Below are 21559 nucleotides of genomic sequence, written 5' to 3' on the forward strand. Positions count from 1 at the left end.
CGCGTTTCAGAAATTCATTTATGTCTCGCTTCGTACGAACCCTCGGGAATTGTAATTTCCGCGTCTTTGGCGAAATAAAATTTGTTGTTTGATTCGTTTACGTTCGATATATCGTTTGATAAGCTCAAAAATCGCTAGACTAAGCTCGTAATCTCCGTCAAATATATGGCGGGAAAGTAGTTCGCCGCGAGGACGGTGCTCTTCCCGCTCCGCGTAAGCGTCAACGTCATGACGGAAAAAGCGTTTGACTAATACTAAGATTTCACAGTATCTCGTCGGGCTTTTTAAATTCACGCGCGTCTACCGTTTGTAGAAACCATAGACACATCTGTCCGCTAGACACCGTTTGTAGAAACCGGAGACACTATCTGTCCTATCAGACGTACTATCAGAAGCTCTGAGCGTACGTCTAATAGGACATGCGATTGTACTCTATCGTCGTAGCCGGTACCCGTAACCGTTCTCGAAATATCGCATTAGTTCTTTGGGCGGTCAGAGATTATCGAAATTGTCAAAGTACACGACGCAGTTGTTCCTTTTCGTATACGTTACCATTAATGAGTACCAGGTCCCGTCGCATCGTCCAGATTCACGATACCGCTTTCGTTTCGGCGCGCGCCGCTCATCAGTAACGTATTATGTATGAAAACGCCTCTAAAGTATGGTACACGCATACGTCTCGCGAGCTCGTTCAATTGCATATTGATAGTTACACCAAACGGCATTTTTATCGTCTTTTTGACTTTTTTTTTCTTTGCAGCTATGCCCTATCCACGTTTGTACGGGATACAGTCCGCATTCATATTTGTATGGAGCAAGATACAGTCTTGCGACCCTGTTCCATCGCGCGATCGTGACGTTGTAGCTTTTCGAGCTGACTTCGCGCGGCTTTGTGTTTACCGCTTTCGCCACGTTGACCGCTCCGTCGATCAAGGACACGGGCTCGCCCAACATTGGCAGAAACGGTAACGCACCACCTCGTTTCGCCATCAGAAGTATCCGCTTTTTCATCGCCTTTTTCCTCATCGTCTTCTTCTTCAGTTTCATGCTCATGCCGATCTTGCTCTTTTATCGCTGTCCAGACGGCAGCAACGGCGGCTCTCTTGCTCAGAGCGGAATCTCTCGCGACGACGCGTGATCCTAGCGCTTTATCGGCGAATACTTTAGCCGCCGCGTGTCTATCGGTGAGATCATTGCTCCGAAAATACGCAATGTCCTGTTCTCGGCACGCCACATCCAGCGGATTTATGCCCGCGTCACCTCTGGCTAATCGCTTTTTAAGCCGAATGCCCGGACTGCAAAACTGGTAGTCTGGAATATGTAACTCGAAAGGAAGCGTGTTTATCGTTCGATTCAGCAAACCGCAGCGCGACACCGACATTTGCAATCCTTTATCTTCGGTGCGGGACCGTCGATGTGCGTCCGCTGCCACGACTGATTGTAGTGCTCGTCGCAGCGACGATAGACTCGAACCTCCGAATTTGCCTTCATGTGTTCCGGAAGCTTGTCCCAGACGTGTTCGATGTAATCGCCGTATACGCGTAAGAGTACCTTCGGTATATATTGCAACTACTCGGCGCTCAAGTCTCGAATATCGGAAGGATGACACAGCGTGAGATTCATTTTGTTACTTCGCGGGTTCGCGCACATTTAACTAGTCGTTCAAGAGCGCGTAGCCTTTAGTGTGAGCATGAAATTCGTGCGATAACCGATGCGGTTGACGATACGAGTCACAAACGGTGACGTGAAATCGCGAATGACGAGAGACAGTGCGGAGAAGCGCAAGCATGGCGAAATGCTGCCGAGTACTATACGCGCGATCATTTGCGGCCCGTCTAATTGTAAAACCAACGTTCTCATAAGTGATCGAGAGTCCAAATGGCGTATGTTTCGAGAACGTGTACGTCTATTCGCTATAACAGCCAAAGTATTGATATTTCGAAAATTTATTTACGTCTGTCGACAAAATCGGCTACTTTACGTTTTCCAAAAATAACGACGTCGTTTCACTGAGCGAGGCGCAAATTCTATTTTTATCTTTGATGACGTGTATGCGACAAGCAAGATGCGATGAAAGAATACTTTTTGATGAATCGCCACGCGAACGTTGACTGCTTCTATCTCTGTCAGACGTACGCGAGGATACCTAAACATCTGATACGTGACAACGCGAACCTGCTGATCACATTCAAACAGGATTGTACTAACTTGAAACACATTTACAACGTGAATACCGACATGTAGTACGATGAATTTTGTTTGTTGTGTCGCGACTGTTGGTAAAAAAATATGGATTTAGTGGTAGACAAGGATAGTGCGCTTAAAGATGGAAGATACAGAAAGGAATTTAACGAGTTTGTAATACCGTTACGTGACCAGTCGTCGATACTTCACCAGAGACGAACATGGCTGATGTGCACGAGCGTGAAAAAATCGCGAGGGAGATCGAGAAGACGAGCGAGTCAATCCGCAAGAAACATCGCGCTCTGAAGATCAATAGAATCGAGGAGTACATGGCATTATAAGTCTATTATCAAACCGCTGCGACAAATCGTTGACAGCTCCGATGTGCGCGCGATAAAGAGACAGTCGCGCGACGATAACACAGCCTTCAAGCACGAGAGAAAAGAGAAGGAGGAAGAGAAGAAAGAGGAAGAGGAGGAGGAGAAGGAGGAGGAGCAGGAGAGGAAGAGGAAGAGAAAGCGAGCGAGACGTTCGAGCGTTCCGCGACCCTGTGTAAATCCGATGATCGATCGCACGATCGTGTACAGCCGATAATCTTTCACGATAATCGTATATCGACGATAGAATTATTGGAGGACGTTTTCGAAACGACGGACGACTCACTAGCAACGAAGGTTCAAAATCGGTTGCAAAAGTCAGAAGGTCGAGAGGCGTTACAATCCGGGTCCACTGGGTCAAAAATACGTCGAGGCTGTCCTAAGGGAAGCGCGAGATAAGGGAAGAGAGATATAGATTATGTGTACGGCGTTTACCTACACAAGGATGGATTGATGTTTGGCAATAAACGGTTCGATGTGGATGATGCGGACAACATAATTATCGACGGCGTATCGTACGATACCTGGTCTTTACGAGTTAATTTTTAAGAGAATTCCCGACGATTTCCTTTACGCGGAATAGACGATATGAACAAATACAAGAGTGCTGGCGACGAACGCGCACAAACCCAAGCACCATTCGCAGGGCCGATTATTGAGCAATAGGAGATATAAGTACAAATACGTAATCGCATCGTTGATGTCGATCACACCCAAGAAACAGAAGAAGAAATCTGGAAAGGAATTACCTCACGCAATGACATTAAATGATAACGGGATCGATTACGTGCACTGGGACGATCCCAACGAGTTAGTGGATCGTCTACAATTGCTCAACCCTTCGCAATAACGCTCACAATAACGAGATGCTGTCGATCATCGAAGAAACTTCGCAAAGCCGGTCTTATTATAAATTAAATCGCATATAGATGAAACGAATCAGTCAAGTGGCATCAGAGAGAAAAAATACTTTTGCCCTTTGTATCATGCGTCGAATCATGAAAAAGAGATCCAACGAAAAGAGAAAAATTATCTCCGAGAGACGTCGATTCGAGGAATTGCATACTCCGGCAAGAAGAAATTTTCAGCGAAGACGCGTCATAATTCGAGGATACGACGATCTGCGGCAGGCTGATATCGTTGAGATGCGTCCGTATTCGAGCTTCAACAGAGCCACCATTACGTACTCACTGTCATCGACGTGTTGAACAAGTACGCGTGGGCCGTACCGCTCAAGAACAAGGGTGGAAGCGAGACAGCTGATGCTCGCTGATAATTCGAGCGAGTGGAAGATGATCCAAAAAATTTCCAAATGGATATGGAAGGAGTTTTACAACGCCGATGTGCAGAAATCTTGAAAAAACATGATGTTAATCACTATTCCACGTATTTGACATTGAAAGCGTTAGTAATCGAGCGATTTAATAGCACGCTCGAAAACAATATGTGGAAGATGTTTACACTCAACGGCAATTACAAATGGATCGACGAGCTGCAGCATCTCTTATCAGATTACAACGCGCTAAAGCACCGCACTATCGGCATGCGACCCGCCGACGTAACTCTCGCGATCGCCGAAAAACTCTTGGACACAGTGTATAGCATGATAAAAATAGACAAAATTCAAAGTAGGCGATTTGGTACGCGTGAGCAAGTACAAGATGATTTTTGAGAAGGGTTACAAATTGGACCACCGAGGTATTTACAATCGGTAAAGTGCATTGTGGCAATCCCGTAACTTATCTACTCGAGAACTACGAGTGCATTCTACGAGCACAAGTTGCATCGCGCTACTCATCCAGACGTGCATCTCATGAAGAAAGTACTGCACAAGAAGGGAGACAAGGTGTACGTCAAGTAGCTGGGATTCAATGGATCGCACAATTCATAGATACACAAAAACAATGTCATTAGATAAAATTTTGATTCGTGTATTTTTCTACATATAAAAATATATATCAATATAAGTATATAAACGTATATTTTTATTACTCTCCATTTTTGGAGTATACAAAACATATAATTATTTGTAACAATTTATGTATGGAGTAGAATCCATACATAGATAGTACACGATAGTAATATTTATATAAATGTAAAAAAAACATACGTAAAGTGTAAATCAAAATAATAGTAATACATAATAATAATACGCATAAATGATAAAAATATCAAGTGTAAATTAAAACACTAGTAGTGTATAACACGTATATAAATTTTAACATAATAAATAACGTAACACATAATAAATGCTATTATATAAAACATATTAATAATACTTGTATAAAAAAAATATTAAAAAAAGTATAAATTACAATAGTAATACATAATAACAACATATGTTATACTACATATAATACATATAATACATATATTATAAAGGTATCCCCACGATAACATCTCCGTCGAGTCTGGTACGACGTATCGTCGTCGTATGGACTCAGAGCGATTTTCGATTCGCATGTCGTGTACATCTCGTGTAATTTAGATTGTATACACGATTGACGATGAGTCATTTCGATCTCTTCGTTCAAACATCGCGTGTAATCATCGAACGTTATTGTTCTTTATTAGGCCTTTCGCCTTTTTAGTGTCCTTCTTGCCGTCCACCCTCACCGCGTACATCTTCGCTCTGAATTCAACGAATTCAGTTATTGTCGCATCGTTGTTCTCGTCCTTCATCAGGCCGGGTACTTTTTTATTCGCGAGAGACATACCGTACACGTTGTCTGCCGGATAATCGCTCGTGTCGAATCTAGTGATATCGCATCGTACACATCGTCGCATTTTATGTGATAAATGAGACTGTCTGTGTTAGTGTACATAATTTTGCATTTTTCGATATATCGATAACATATACTCATGGTGAAATTCGTACAAACAGACTTTTGATATACACATACCCACGTAAGTCGGCTTATTGAACTTCACCTCGAGTTTGCGCATTTCGACGGCGATTAGATTTTCCGCAAAGACGCTGCGGCTGTGAAAATTCGGTTTCGCGTCATTGCATCCGCGCCATACCATCCGTCCTATTTTGTCATTAATTTTACATCGACATCGTGGTTGCGCACATTCTCCATGATCTTACTGAATTTGTTCATTAGTATACAAATTTTTTTCGAAATCGTTTTTCGCGAGCGTTCTAAATTGTGTATTGAGTTTAATGTAAAGAGCCATGGAGATTGAGCGAATTGTAGCACCCGATAGATATTTATTACGAAAACCGTAACGAGTACATTGCTGTAAGTTGCGGTAATGGATGACATAACGCTGCTTATCGTACAATGTCGCTAAAAGTTTATCTTCGCGCTTACGGGCGATTTATCGCGTTGGGCAGAAAGATAGGTCAGTGTATCGGTCGTGTAGATGCTGCGGATACTCGAGATCGACCTCGAGATATAACCGGTAGGAATCCAGAGCGATCGCGCTCACGTCAAAGTTCGCAGCGTCTTCGACTCATTGAAATTCGGCGTATAGCAAAGGTTGACACATCGCCCATCCGTACAGATTATTCACATTATAGTACATTAAGTTTGACGATAGTTTCGATAGATCGAAGCGCTCCACTATACAAGATCAGGACTTTAATAGTGTGACACAATTAACCAAATATTTCAAACAAATTTATGGCACTTTAAAAAATATATACCAATTGCAAGGCGAGTTAAGCCGTATTTATCAGCAGAATAAGGAAGACATAATCACATACGCGAATCGGGTAAAGATTTTAGAAAAACAAATAATGGAAGCCCATAAAATTTCGAGAAATGCCCTTTCCGAATCAAAGTATTAAAACATCTTTAGAAAAAGACATGTGTAAGTATTTTATTAGAGGATTGAAACCAGAAATTGAGCAAAGAATAACAAAGAATTTAGGTGTTCAAAAAACAATAGCCGACGCATTGCGAATAGAAAGAGAAGTTCATTCGATGACAGATTTGCGATAGAATCAGGAAAGTACATCAAGTAAAGCACTGAATACGAATACTAATTACGAGAAACCTATCAGATTTGTTATAAAGAAGGACATTTAGCTTCAAACTGTAGAAAATTAATTAACTTTGGAATAGAGATTTTAATATGTCAAATCTGCAAGAAACGCGGACACAGCGCTGACAAATGTCGACTTCACGACCCTCAAGCACGACAATCGTTAACATTTTACAGGGAAATAATATTATTTGTCAAATATGTTCTAGATCAGGGCATAATGCCAAAAATTGTCGAACTAATAATAACAATAGTCAGAACAAATTTTCTGTAATCTGTCAGTGGTGTGATAAGCCAGGTCATTTGGTCAATAACTGCTGGAAAAAAACAGAATGAATAACATAATGCAAGTAATAAAATAAAGATTATGTGTCAAATCTGTAACAATTTTGGGCATAATGCTAAAAATTGGGCATAATGCTAAAAATTGATCTAAGATAGGGCAAAACGCTGCATCCTCAGACTCATTATTCTGCCGGCCACTGTAAAGGGCAAGGGCATCTCCTCGAAACTTGTGAATTACGAATTGCAAGTAATAACCGAAGAAAAATAAACGAACAGGGAAACTCCAGCGACTCCTCGAAATCGGGTATGGCACAGGAGTCCGAACGAATCTCACACCCGTCGACATCGAAAAAGGGCCAGTAGGCAAAAACGCGTTAGAAATACGTCCCGTAACTATGAACATCGACAAACATAGTCACGTGCCTATATCGTTCAGATAAACTTTTACGAGTCAACACTACCCGTAGTTTTTATGTTAGGTACCGATTCCGGGCCAAACATAATCAAGGAAAATTTTTTACCTAAGGACAGTATTGTCAATTATAGCAATATTCTAAAATTAAATGGCATAAATGAATATTCCGTTTATACGCTGGAAAAAATAAATTTACCCCTCTTTGGAGAAAAGATTACATTTCATATTGTATCAAGTAATTTTCCAATCTTACAATCCGGAATATTAGGTAACAATTTCTTCAAACAGACTTCTTCGAAAATTGATTACGCGAGGGGATATTTAGATGTATCAGTTAATATACCTTTCTTTTCACCAGAAATTATCATCGCACCACGATTAGAATCTTTATTTTATTTGTGAGAACAGGAAATCTGGAGATAAAAATAGAATATATACCGAAATTAAAAATAGAACATGGAATTTACCTAGGAGACACAATAGTAGAAAACGTTTTTGGAAAAACATATTTAAAGTCATAAGTACGTTAGACGAAGAAGTTGAGGTACAAGTACCAACCTTGCGTCTCAAATCCCTGATTGAATTATTCGACAACGATAGTTCAAGCATTGAAATGTGATAATCAATACGAAATGCATAAAGTTGTCTTACTCATCCAAGGAATATCCAAATCCATTTCGAAGACTTTAGTAACAATGCCAGTTCAAATCATGGAATTACAAACGGAGGCATAGTCGTTATGACAGGAGACAAGAGTAACAGAAAAATAAATGAAAATTTTAAGGTATTTGATGAGAATAAATTAATGAGAAGAATTAAAAAAATCCAGAAAAAATTTTATTCCAAATATTCATCGAGCGGAATATTTCTATATCTCCTCCGAATACGAAATCCTAAAATCCAAAATCCTTGGAGAGGGAAGTTACCAAACCTCTCCTGAAAATTTAAATAATTCAAAAAATTTTGGAGAGGGAAGTTGCCAAACCTCTCCTGAAAATTTAAATAATTCAGAAAATTTTGGAAAGGGAAGTTACCAAACCCCTCCTAAAAAATTAAATAATTCTAGAATTGCAGAGGAACGTTTTCATATTTCCCTGTTAAATTCTACTCCTGTCCATTGCAAGAAGGTAAATAACCAAATCTCGTTATGCAATGCGACTCAATTCTGTCAAAGGGAGTCAAAAGAAAAGAGCTCCACTCTAGAAAAAATTAAATTACTAAGGGTTGAAATTCCCGCAAAAAATGATAATCATCAAAATGATTCTCATATTACTATCCATGAACTTCTAGAAAGAATGCAATCTTTATATAAATGTTCGTAATTCGAACGGAAATAAACCATTTTCAAAAATCTTAGCGTCTATACAAAATCAATCTCAAGAAATGATAGACAAATTCATGCGCAAACGTAAGTCAAAACACAAGGAAAAAACTGAACAGGAAACGTCGAAACGAACCTATGAAAAATATTCCAAGCGAATGCTCAGTTGCATCAGAAAAGATTGGAAAGGATAGACTCATAGAAATTGCAGAACTATTGCGTTTGGAGCATTTGAATTTCAAGGAAAAAACAAGCGTAATGAAACTTACAACTGATAATCAGAACAGATCCCTGGATGATTTCACATCCCTGGAGAGAAGTTGTCAGCAACGAATATATTAGGTGTAGTAAAAAGAAATCCATTATTTTTCCAATAGATGGGTTTAGTAATCTGTATCACGCGTAGACGAGATACAGATTACTAAAGCCATCTATTGGAAAAATAATGGATTTCTTTTTACTACACCTAATATTACAACATCAAATATCTACAGGGTGATCCAAAAGTATGGAAACGGCCAAATAACTGTGGAGGAATGCACTTTAGGGAAAAAAGTTTCAGACAAAAGTCTTAGGTTTTTTTCCTGGCTATTCAATAGTGACCTGAGATTTGACCTTGACCGTGACCTTGAATGTCATTTCAAAGTCAAATTTACTTTTTTAAATAGGAACACATATTTTTGACCACAGAAATGGAAACAGCGGAAAATTTTACGTCCGCCTGTGACTTTGATCATGACCTTGACCATGCCCTTGAAGGTCAGTTCAACGTCAAGTTGACATTGTCAATGGAAATTCCTGTAAATTGGTATCTAGGGGTTTTCGGGGTCGCTGATTACGATTTTGAAGTCGATTTCCAAAAATTCAAGATGGTGGATCCAATATGGCTGACGAAATTTGAAAAAACTATTGAATTTTTCTGCAAATTGGTATCTGGGGGTTTTCGTGGTCACTGATTACGAATCTGAAGTCCGTTTTTAAAAATTGAAGATGGCGGATCCAATATGGTGGACGAATTAAAAAAAAATTATTAAATTTTCCTTTAATTTGAATCTAGGAATGTTTTGTGTTGCTGATAACGTTTAGGATCTGCTATACCTGAAAAAGTAAGGTACACCCAGGATGTGCCACGGGGAGACTCCTAAGTACGATTTACATCCCATTTTTTTTTTACTTTTTTTATTTTATTGTTTTTTTTGGTTTTTAAAATTTTTTTGTGTTTTTTTGTTTTCTTTTTATTTTTTATGATGAAGTGAGCACCCAGCCAACTAAGACAAGATGAAGTGAGCACCCAGCCAACTAAGGTAAGTGTTAATGTAGCGGGTTAAGATGATCTTTGAACACAAGCTTTGAAGAGAGTAATTTTAAGATGACACACTTAAAAGTTTGTGTACAAAAATCATCTTAACCCGCTACATTAACACTTACCTTAGTTGGTTGGGTGCTCACTTCATCTTGTCTTAGTTAGCTGGGTGCTCACTTCATCTTGTCTTAGTTGGCTGGGTGCTCACTTCATCATAAAAAATAAAAAGAAAACAAAAAAACACAAAAAAATTTTTAAAACCAAAAAAAAAAACAATAAAATAAAAAAAGTTAAAAAAAAAAGGGATGTAAATCGTACTTAGGAGTCTCCCCGTGGCACATCCTGGGTGTATCTTACTTTTTCAGGTATAGCAGATCCTAGACGTTATCAGCAACACAAAACATTCCTAGATTCAAATTAAAGGAAAATTCAATAATTTTTTTTTAACTCGTCCACTATATTGGATCCGCCATCTTCAATTTTTGAAAACGGACTTCAGATTCGTAATCAGTGACCACGAAAACCCCCAGATACCAATTTGCAGAAAAATTCAATAGTTTTTTCAAATTTCGTCAGCCATATTGGATCCACCATCTTGAATTTTTGAAAATCGACTTCAAAATCGTAATCAGCAACTACGAAAACCCCTAGATACCAATTTACAGGAATTTCCATTGACAATGTCAACTTGACGTTGAACTGACCTTCAAGGGCATGGTCAAGGTCATGATTAAAGTCACAGGCGGACGTAAAATTTTCCGCTGTTTCCATTCCTCTGGTCAAAAATATGTGTTCCTATTTAAAAAAGTAAATTTGACTTTGAAATGACATTCAAGGTCACGGTCGAGGTCAAATCTCAGGTCACTATTGAATAGCCAGGAAAAAAACCTAAGACTTTTGTCTGAAACTTTTTTCACCAAAGTGCATTCCTCCACAGTTATTTGGCCGTTTCCATACTTTTGGATCACCCTGTATAACGGATGATCGACCTATAAATACACGACAATACAGATTTCCACAAATTCATAAAAAAGAAATAAATAGACAGGAGAAGAACTGTTAGAAGGAGGCATCGTAAAACCTTCTCAGTCACCGTATAGTACGCCTACATATAGTTTCCAAAAAAAAAGACACAAAGGAAAACAAACGATGGAGAATGGTATTAGATTTCCGAGCCTTAACCGAAAAAACTGTCGAGGACGCATACCCGTTACCTAACATTATCAACATTTTGGATCAATTAGGCAGAGCGCAATATTTCTCGGTATGCGACTCCGAATTTCATCAAATAATGATGGATCCTGCTGACAGTCATAAAACTGCGTTTACGACTCCTTTCGGTCATTATGAATTTGACGAATGCCTTTCGGATTAAAGAATGCACCCGCTACCTTTCAACGATTAATGGATTTAGTATTATTAGGATTGCAAAGCGAACTATTTGTGTATATGGATGACATTGTCATCTACGTTGCTTCATTAGAAGAACACGAGAGGCAGTTTGTAGATAGAACGGTTGTGCAAAGCTGATTTAAAATTACAGCCTGACAAATGCGAATTCTTAAAAACCGAAGTCACTTATTTGGGGCATGTAATTAGTAAGGAGTTAAACCCGATCTTAAGAAATTAGAGGCTGTAAGGCAATTTCCAAGGCCCAAAACGCCGAAAAATATCAAATAATTTCTTGGATTAGCTGGATATTACCGAAGATTCAAAATTTTTGAAAATTAACCAAACCCCTCACCAATTTGTTAAAAAAATTTGAACACTAAATTTGAATGGACAATAGATCAAGAAGACTCTTTCCAAGCATTAAAGGAGAAATTGTGCGAAGAACCTGTCTTACAATATCCTGACTTTTCCAAATCTTTTATATTAACTACTGATGCTTCCAGAATAGCGATTGGAGGTATCCTATCACAAGGAGAGATAAATAAAGATCGACCGATAGCATATGCTTCACGAATTCTAACCGAAAACGAAATAAAATACGACACTTATGAGAAGGAAGCTTTAACCAGTGTATTGTGCCATTTTAGACCTTATATGGACAGAAATTTACTTTAGTTATGGACCACAAATCTCTTCTCTGGTTTAAAAATGCACAGGATGCATTATATTGGGTCATCTAAAAAGTATCCGCAGTACTTTGTCACTAGATATACGAGTATGACCATCAACACACATGTAGTGACAAAAAACCGCGGATACTTTTTAGATGACCCAATATAAAGCAAGTAAAACTAATGTAAATGCCGATGCATTATCACGAAATCTGATAGTCCTTGAAGAAGCGAACTGCAATATAATTAATCACCATAAGCCTTTGAACCTTAATGATCCAAAAGATACAGAAACGATTTCTAAAATGCTAGAGGAATCAAATTAGGAGGACAAAGAGGACAAGGATTTTAAATTATATTTGACTGATGACGAACCACTTGAAGACTTATTTCCAGACGATCATCCATCTAAAGAGGCTACGAATTCAATATCTCCTACACAAAAGGAGACAGAAGAGTTACAAGAGCCACAAGCTATGGAAAAGGCTACAACGCGCAATACTCCTCGAAATAATAAAATGCAGACTCGAAGCCAAACAGCAAAAAATAGAGATTCCCAGCAAGATAAGTTACCTAGAGATTTCCCACAACAAGAGAATGAAACGGAAAGAATAAAAAATCGAAATGACTCATTGGACGGAGAAGGTGATGCAGAAAGCGATAATGAAGAGGAAAATCAAGAAAAAGAAGAATTTGAGGAAGGACATAAAATTAAAAAATTAAAAAAAAAATTAAAAGGAAAAACAGGGCTTATTATTGTTAATGACCAAATACAATAATCAAAAACAATATTCTCGATTCTCGCGAGCTATTATTTTTGCGAAAGGATAACGTTGCATATTTTGTCGACCAATGAGAGACCGTTGGACTCAGGTTCACAAAAACTATTTGAAAGAAACGAGATCCCTCGCTTAGGAAATCTCGCTCTAGGTAAAGCCAAAGTCATAAAATACAAAAATCACTACCATTTAGCCTTGCCTATCAGCGAAGGGCAACGTGAGGGACCGACGATGACCCTCACTCAGATTTCCGCCGTAATAAAAGATTTATGGTTTGTCACTGAAAACTTAAAATTAGAGATTGTTAGCATTGCTAAAATGATTATGTTAACGTGCCATAGAGCGATATCAAAACCGCATTATAATTAGTTTTTGTGGATTCAACAACCAAATTAATTATATGTAATGGACTAGTTAAATACCCACCTAAAGATCTTCGATCTATGATAATCGGAGAAATTGTTTACTTATGGGAAGACATCGAGGTGTGACATAACAAAGACGTATAACAGAATAAAACATAAATACCATTGAGAAAATCTAAAGTCCGATGTTCAACGATACGTACAACAATGTTTACAATGTCAGTTAAAAAAACTAGTTCGAGTAAAAACCAAACAATCTATGATAATTACCGATACATGAAGATCATCTTTTGACAAAGTAGCCATGGACATCGTAGGACCTGTACCTAAAACTAGGAAGAGGTAACAAATATATCTTAACTCTGCAAGACCAGTTAACTAAATTTTGCATGGGAATACCCTTATCGGATCAAACATCAGAGACAATAGCAGAAGCCTTTGTCAACAGATTTATTTGTGTATTAGGAACCTGAAGCTATATTAACCAATCAAGGGAGAAATTTTATCAGTGAATCAATGAAGAAAATAACAAAAATATTCAGAATAAATTTCGTACAACTGCCTTCAGTCAAATGGATCCCTAAAACTATCATACCACGCAGGAGAATACTGAAACAATACGCAAACAAACAGAAACAATGGGACAGATGAATCTTAGCCATAATTTAATTACAACACTAGCGTCCATGAGTCTACGAAACATACTCCATACGAATTAGTGTTCGGTGAAATAGCAAGAGTACCGTCAAATGAGCTTTTAAATCCTGAAGACAAATTAGCTAATTACGATGATTACCTAATAAATTTAGTTACACAACTCCATGCAATCCAAACAAATGCTCGTGAAAACGCCATAGAAGCTAAAATTAAATAAAAAAACATTACGATAAGGATCTACGAAATTAATCCACAAAAATTCAAGCCTGGAGATCATATATTTTTATTAAAAGACCAAAACCCGGAAAATTTAGAGATCAATAGACCTCATGAAGTCTTAGAAATTTTAAACAAAAATAATGTTAAAATTAAAATAAAGAAAAATAGTCGCATTGTTCACTCTAATTGCTTGCGAATTTCTCACATTAAACCAGTTCATAATAATTAAACAAATCAAATCGACATTTCAGATGATGGATTGCTGCATCAAAGGAATAACCGTCATAATTATATTAATAATGTGGACTCAAGGAATTTACGGAATAATACGATATGATTGTGATTCCGCAGCAGCAAATTTAATTGCATTATCATTACTAAACGTTGAAGAGTATGATATTCTTCCACAGAATATAAATTCTAGCAAAGTCTATAGTATTTCAACTCAACGACTTTAAATCTGTAAAAGTAATACAATGTAAAATCAAAATAGATCGTATAATAAAAAGATGCGGAAAGTTTTCACATATGATGGACGCATATAACGGACAATTCTCATACATATCCGATGTATCTCGAGATGCATGTCGACGCATGCATACCTACGGAAGCTTCGAAATAGCCGGAACTCACATAATAGGTTTACTATCTAATCAGACTGCATCACGTCCAATAGTTTTGGCCGGAAATGTTGACAATGACGACGCATGTACCGGCAGTGCTTATTCCGATCCTTATGGAAATTGGGGAAATGTCATTGCATTAGGCAGCCTCAAAATTACCTTACGAGATTACATCGCCGACGTTCGGATAAACACCAACTGTATATATCTCAGATCAGGAGTAACCTGTGAACTAAGTTTCACTCATTGCACTGACATAGAGGGAGGAGGATACCTTTTGAGATCCCGTATCTGTTGATCAGAACTTCCGATTATACTATATAATGCATACGCTAATAAAATATGATGCTATCAATGAGCCTACTCAATAACTACAACCAATATGATTCTCTCTTTAACTAGCACTGGAACATATACCATCTGTGGACATACACTTACCAGAATCGAACATCCAAAATTAATAATTTTCGAAACGACGTTTGGTGCTAAAGTTTTTAAAAGTTCTGGCTTTATAGCAGTAAACATCGATATCTTCACATACGTAAATTCAAAATTTGTATACGTAGAAAGACACGTTCACACTTAAATTAATCAATTATACAGAAATATTAGGTGTTGGAATTAATTCGTAGCGTTTTACAAGAGATGGCACAAGCAGTACACTATTTCGTTGTTACCTATAGTTCTGTATACATTGTAAACATCTATCATAGGACGTCATTTGCCGTACATAACCTTTCTTGAAATCATAAATAACAATACTGTATAATTCATTGAATATGTCAAAATTTGTGCCAGATAAAGTGTTTTTGCGGGGAGTTTTGCTTCATTACTTTAATATGAACAAAAGTGCAGCTGAAGCTCATCGTATTTTAGTGGATGTGTATAGTGAACATGCTCTGGCTGAGCAAACGTGTAGGAAGTGGTTTGCACGTTTTAAAGCTGGTGATTTCGACTTGGATGACAAGGAGCGACCTGGTCAGCCGAAAAAATTTGAAGATAACGATTTGCAGGCACTGCTCAATGAAAACTCATGTCAAACACTTAAAGAATTATCTACGTCATTGGAAGTTGACTTCTCAACAATAGGAAAACGTCTTAAAAGTTTGGGCATGATCCAGAAGGAAGGACATTGGGTCCCATATGAATTGAAACCAAGGGATATTGAGAGACGTTTTCTCACGTGCGAACTGCTGCTTCAACGGCAGAAAAGAAAAGGTTTTTTGCATCGGATTGTTACCGGTGACGAAAAGTGGATCCATTATGACAATCCAAAGCGCAGAAAGTCATGGGTTAAGCCCGGCGAACCATCAACATCAGTGGCAAAGCCCAATATCCATGGCTCAAAGCTCCTGCTCTGTATTTGGTGGGATCAGAAGGGTGTCATATACTACGAACTGCTAAAACCGCATGAAACCGTTACTGGAGATCTCTACCGACGGCAACTGATGCGCTTGAGCCGTGCATTGAAGCAAAAACGGTCGGAATACTTCGAAAGACACGATAAAGTCATCTTGCTGCACGACAATGCTCGCCCACACGTTGCAAAACCGGTAAAAACATACCTGGAAACACTTAAATGGGAAGTGCTACCGCACCCGCCGTATTCTCCTGATATTGCACCTAGCGACTACCACTTGTTTCGATCATTAGCTCATAGCTTGTGCGAGCAGAAGTTCACATCTTACGAAGATTGTACAAAATGGTTCGATTCCTGGATTTCATCTAAAGATGAACAGTTCTTCCGACGCTGTATTCATTCACTGCCCGAAAGATGGTCAAAAGTAGTAGAAAGTGATGGGAAGTACTTTCATTAATGTATTTTTTAATGCTCATGTGAAATAAATAACATTCTTTCATTAAAAAAACGCTACGAATTAATTCCAACACCTAATATATTATTGCAACAAAATATATTATTGCAACAGAAATATATTATTGCAACAATGTCAACTTGAATATCGTATGATGCAGAATACGTTATCCATAGCGACTAAATCGCTTGACGTTTTCGCATATCATTTTATGAAGGGACCTGGATATATGGCACTTTTGGCCGGAGAAGTAAAATTAGCTCGAACCACAAAATGTTATGAGCAGCTTTCAATAATACGAGGAAATGAGACATATTTTCTGACCCCGCAAACGCATGTATTAACACGTCACGGAACTCAGATTACCTGTAATTCTTTTGCACTTCCATATATCTTTTGGGAGACTCATGGTATAAAATTATGCCTAAACCGGTGAAGACATTACCACCCACTATTATGAAACCTTCAACTAAACCATCATGGAAATACATCAGTCCAGGAGCTTTAGCGACCAATGGAATATATTTACAAAGATATTTGGAAGAATTCAAGAATCACATAATATTTCCTCCGGAGCGACCTACAATCCTCAATACCATGGCTAGAGGTATATAGGGCGGTCAACCATAATAATGGAGGATCACTCTCTAATCTTATACACGAAGCATCGATAAAAAGAATCGCTATCTCCGCTGGGGAAAAATTCTGGAATCAATTTTTAATCTTTGACAATATCAGCGCTGGATTAATCGAGATATGCCTAATTATTAGACTTATCAAACTATTGTTAGACACATTCGTACATGGATACGCTCTACATACTGTATGGTTGATCGGTGTACTTACTGGGAGCCGAATGGGATTCACTTACTCAACTTTTATTACATTTAGGAAGGATTAAAACTAGAGATGTAAATCTTAGCGCTTCAGATTTTGAATTACAAGAGCATAACGAAACTGAGACTAAACTAGAACCTATTTATCCTCTTCTTCCCCTGAGGGAAGAATCCACCTGTACTCTTGAATTCAAGAACTAAGTAATTAAAGAGAAAATCCGGCACGATTTATAATTTTCTTTTTCTTTTTCAATATATATAAAAATAAATAAATAAATAAATAGATAAATAGATAAATAAATAAATAAATAGATAAATAAATAGATAAATAGATAAATAAATAAATAGATAGATAGATAAATAGATAGATAAATAGATAGATAAATAGATAGATAAATAGATAAATAGATAGATAAATAGATAAATAAATAAATAAATAAATAAAATTCATATATACATACATATGGATAAATAAGATAGCATGCGGTGCCATGCAGGCACTTTAAACACCACAATAGATGGTTTTAGTAATTTGTATCTCGTCTACGCGTAATACAGATTACTAAAGCCATCTATTGAAAAAATAATGGATTTCTTTTTACTACACCTAATATATAAAATATATATATATATATATATATATATATATATATATATATATATATATTTAATAAGTATATTTTGTATTGAGTATGGGAATAAGTTTCCGCCCATTGCAGAAAGATATCGTTAGTAGCATTGCTCGTGTGTTAGATAGAATGGCAAGACATGTTTTTAAAAGGTGTGTGTCCAAACTTTTGAGCCCAAATAGATGGCATTCGTTCGAAGCGTAACAAAGAGTAACTTTTTTTGCGTTGAAGATGTCGGAATTTATTAGAAAAAAACATTTGCGGGAAGTTTTACTCCATTATTTTATTTTAAAGAAAAGTGCTGCGGAAACGCATCGTTTGCTCGTAGATATTTACGGTGAGCATGCTCCATCGAAAACTAGTTGTAAAGAATAGTATCGGCGATTCAACAGTGGTGATTTTGATGTGCGTGACAAAGAACGCGAAGGTGCACCGAAAAAATTTGAAGATGCAGAATTGCAAGCATTACTCGAAGAAGATTGTATTTATCGCTCGATAGGTTGGCAAAAGAGTTAAATGTTGATAGATCCACTGTTGGAAAACGTCTATACGCAATGGAAATGGTGCAAAAAGAAGGAAATTGAGTGCCATACAAATTGAAAGAGAGAGACATGAAAAGACGTTTGGTCATCTGCGAGATGCTTCGTCAATGACAATAAAGGAAGAGTTTTCTACATCGTATCGTAACTGGCGATGAAAAATGGATCTACTACGATAACCCTAAACACTTGAAGGCATGGGTGATGCCAGGTGAACCAGGTCCATCAATGCCAAAACGAAATATCCATGCTTCGAAGATTATGTTGTGCATCTGGTGGGAAAGGGTGGGTCAAAGAGGTATTATATATTATGAGCTGCTCAAACCGTCCGAAACCATCACTGGTGATCGTTATCGGCTACAACTGATACGTTTAAACCAAGCTTTGAAAGAAAAACGACCGGAATGGGACAATAGGCACAATAAGCTGATTCTGTTACATGACAACGCTAGGCCACACGTTACAAAACCGGTCAAGAAATACTTGGAAGGAGTAAAGTGGGGAATTCTGCCCCACTTTATAATTCTGCCGCCGTATTCACCGGACATTGCCCCTTCAGATTTCCATTTGTTCCGATCCATGCAGTCGGTCCTTTCTGGAGAACGATTCAATTCTTATGAAGGTATCAAAAAATGGCTTGATGAATGGATCGCTTCAAAAAAACCAGATTTTTTCATTCGAGGAATCCGTTTATCACTGGAAAGGTGGGAGAAAGTTATCGCTTCCGAAGGAAGCCATACTTTGAATAAACTCACTTATATAGATTTGTTTAAATAAACACATTTTTTTCATTTAAAAAGGGCGGAAACTTATACCCAATACATTATGTTTAATATGTATATTATGTATAGTATGTAACTATGTACATATGTATGTACGTATGTATAAACGTGTGTATATATGAACGTATGTACGCATAAACGTATGTATAAACGTATGCATGAACGTATGTATATATGTATGTATGTACGTGTATATGTATAATATACATATGTAATGTATTTATATTTAATATATTTACATGGGAAAAAAATAATTAAATAATTTGTAATAAATTTTATTTTTTTTTTGTTTAACATATTATTCTTGTGTATCCAAGAGTTGTGTGAATTATCAAATCCTAGCCATTTCATATAAATCTTGTCTCCTTTTTTACGCAACATCTTTTTAACTAGATATACGTCGGGATTAGCAACGCGATGTAACTCATACTTGTAGAATCTTTCAGCGACCGGTAATCTTCTAGAAGATACGTGACGGGATTAGTTCTCTGTACTTTGACGATTCTAAACACCTCTGTGGTCCAATTTGGAGTGTTTCTCAAAGATCGTCTTGAATTTGCTCACACGTACCAAATCACCTACTTTGAATACGAGTGCAACAGCCTTTACATTACTATACACCATGTTTAAGAGTTTGTCAGCGATCGTGGGAGTCACATCGATGGGTCGCATACTGTAATTCGATGTTTTCGCGCGTTGTACTCCGACATTAAACGCGATAGCAAGTTGATCCATTTATAATTTCCATTATGCGTAAATTGTTTCCACATATCGTTTTTCAATATACGATTGAATCGTTCGACGACTGACGCCTTCATTACGGAATATGTTGAATAATGATTTATGTTGTGTTTTTTCAAGAGTATTTGTACGTTTGCATTGTAAAATTCTTTTCCCATATTGGTTTGCAAATTTTTCGGACATATTTTCCATCATCTCGAATTATCTTTACGATTGCTCATCTCATTTCCACTCTTTGTTTTGAGCAGTGTGGCCCATGCGTACTTATTCAACACGTCGATAATAGTGAGAATGTAGTAATAACCTTTATTGAATCGTGTGTAAGGGCGCATTTCGATCACATCAGTCCACAAATCATCGTATAAAACTATGACACGTCTATGTGAAAAATTTCTTCTCACTGAAGTTCTTCCACCAATCACTTTTCAAGATTTTTCTTCTCAGACGTGTTATGATTATTGTTGTATAATGCGCAAAATATTACAAAGATCTGACGTAAACGTTGTTGGTTGGTATTTCGATGTCGATTAAAAATGATTGCTTATCCTCGTTTCAATTTATAATCAAGCCAGCTTCACGAAGCTTCTCGATAATTAATAATATTTCGTTATCGTGGACATTGTGACCTGCCTGATGCGAGGCCTCAAATAATCAGAGACAATCCACTAGCTTGTAGGATCGTTTCAATGAACATAATCGATTTTATTGTCATTTAGGATCATGGTGTGTGATATTACTTTTCCAATACTTTTAATTGACTTGTTGTTTAATTTCCAGGCGCATGGTACACCCGTTCTAACTTGTATTTTACCTGACACTAAGGGTGTTATTATATTCTTATATTTGTATCCTTTATTACCCAATATTGGATTATCCGCTTTATGACTGCACCAATGAGCATTCGTTATTAATAATATACTTTTATATGCGTTTATCATTCTCTGTGTAAATAGTGTCGTCGAGAATTTTTTTGAAAATTAATTCATACAACCTTTGTCCTTTACTCCATCTACGATCACAAAGTCATTCGTGTCTATATCGAATTGTTTATCACCGAGCATCGTACTGTTCTCACTGAGGTATATGCCATAAACGTGATCGATCATCTTTTCTCTGTCACCACGCACCACGAGAAGCATGTTTATGTATTTTTGTCCAAGTGGTTCCAATTGATTATGCAACTCTTCACGAAACAACTTGTTGCGTTGTTTACAATGATTGTTTAACTAACGTTTCAAGCGGCTCATTGAGCGTTTCATGAACATCTTCGACTAAGGTGTACTGTGAACGTTCGTACGTAATTTGTGTGGTTCAGGCAACGCATAATTGAAATCCGATGTAACGTTCGATTCTTGTATACGTTTTTAGATGGTGTCATTAAAGCCATGAATTATTCATTCAGAAATTGTCACCATCATCATCATCATCTTTTTCATTTTCTTCTAGTTTTTTTTTCTTAGTATTTCTATCTTTCGCAATATTAACTTATTTCTTAATCGGTTGAAATTCCTCGCCAGCAGTGTTTTCGACAATTTGTTTTAAAGGTTCTACGATGAATTTAAAGTGTTTTTCCAGCGCTATCTTCCTCTATTTTATAGGTTTTCAAAGCATCGTACTTTTTATGAATCGAATCA

The 21559-nt window shown here is 37.3% G+C and overlaps 2 pseudogenes; both read left to right on the forward strand.

The window, feature by feature from the left end:
* The first annotated feature begins 9152 nt into the window (after nt 1-9152).
* Nucleotides 9153-15209, forward strand: LOC147909104 (uncharacterized; annotated as a pseudogene).
* A 1262-nt stretch (nt 15210-16471) lies between these two features.
* Nucleotides 16472-17833, forward strand: LOC147909105 (uncharacterized; annotated as a pseudogene).
* The last annotated feature ends 3726 nt before the right edge of the window (nt 17834-21559 follow it).

This window comes from Acromyrmex echinatior, chromosome 7 (assembly GCF_024713525.1).
Source record: "Acromyrmex echinatior isolate Ae372 chromosome 7, ASM2471352v2, whole genome shotgun sequence".
Lineage (NCBI taxonomy): Eukaryota > Metazoa > Arthropoda > Insecta > Hymenoptera > Formicidae > Acromyrmex > Acromyrmex echinatior.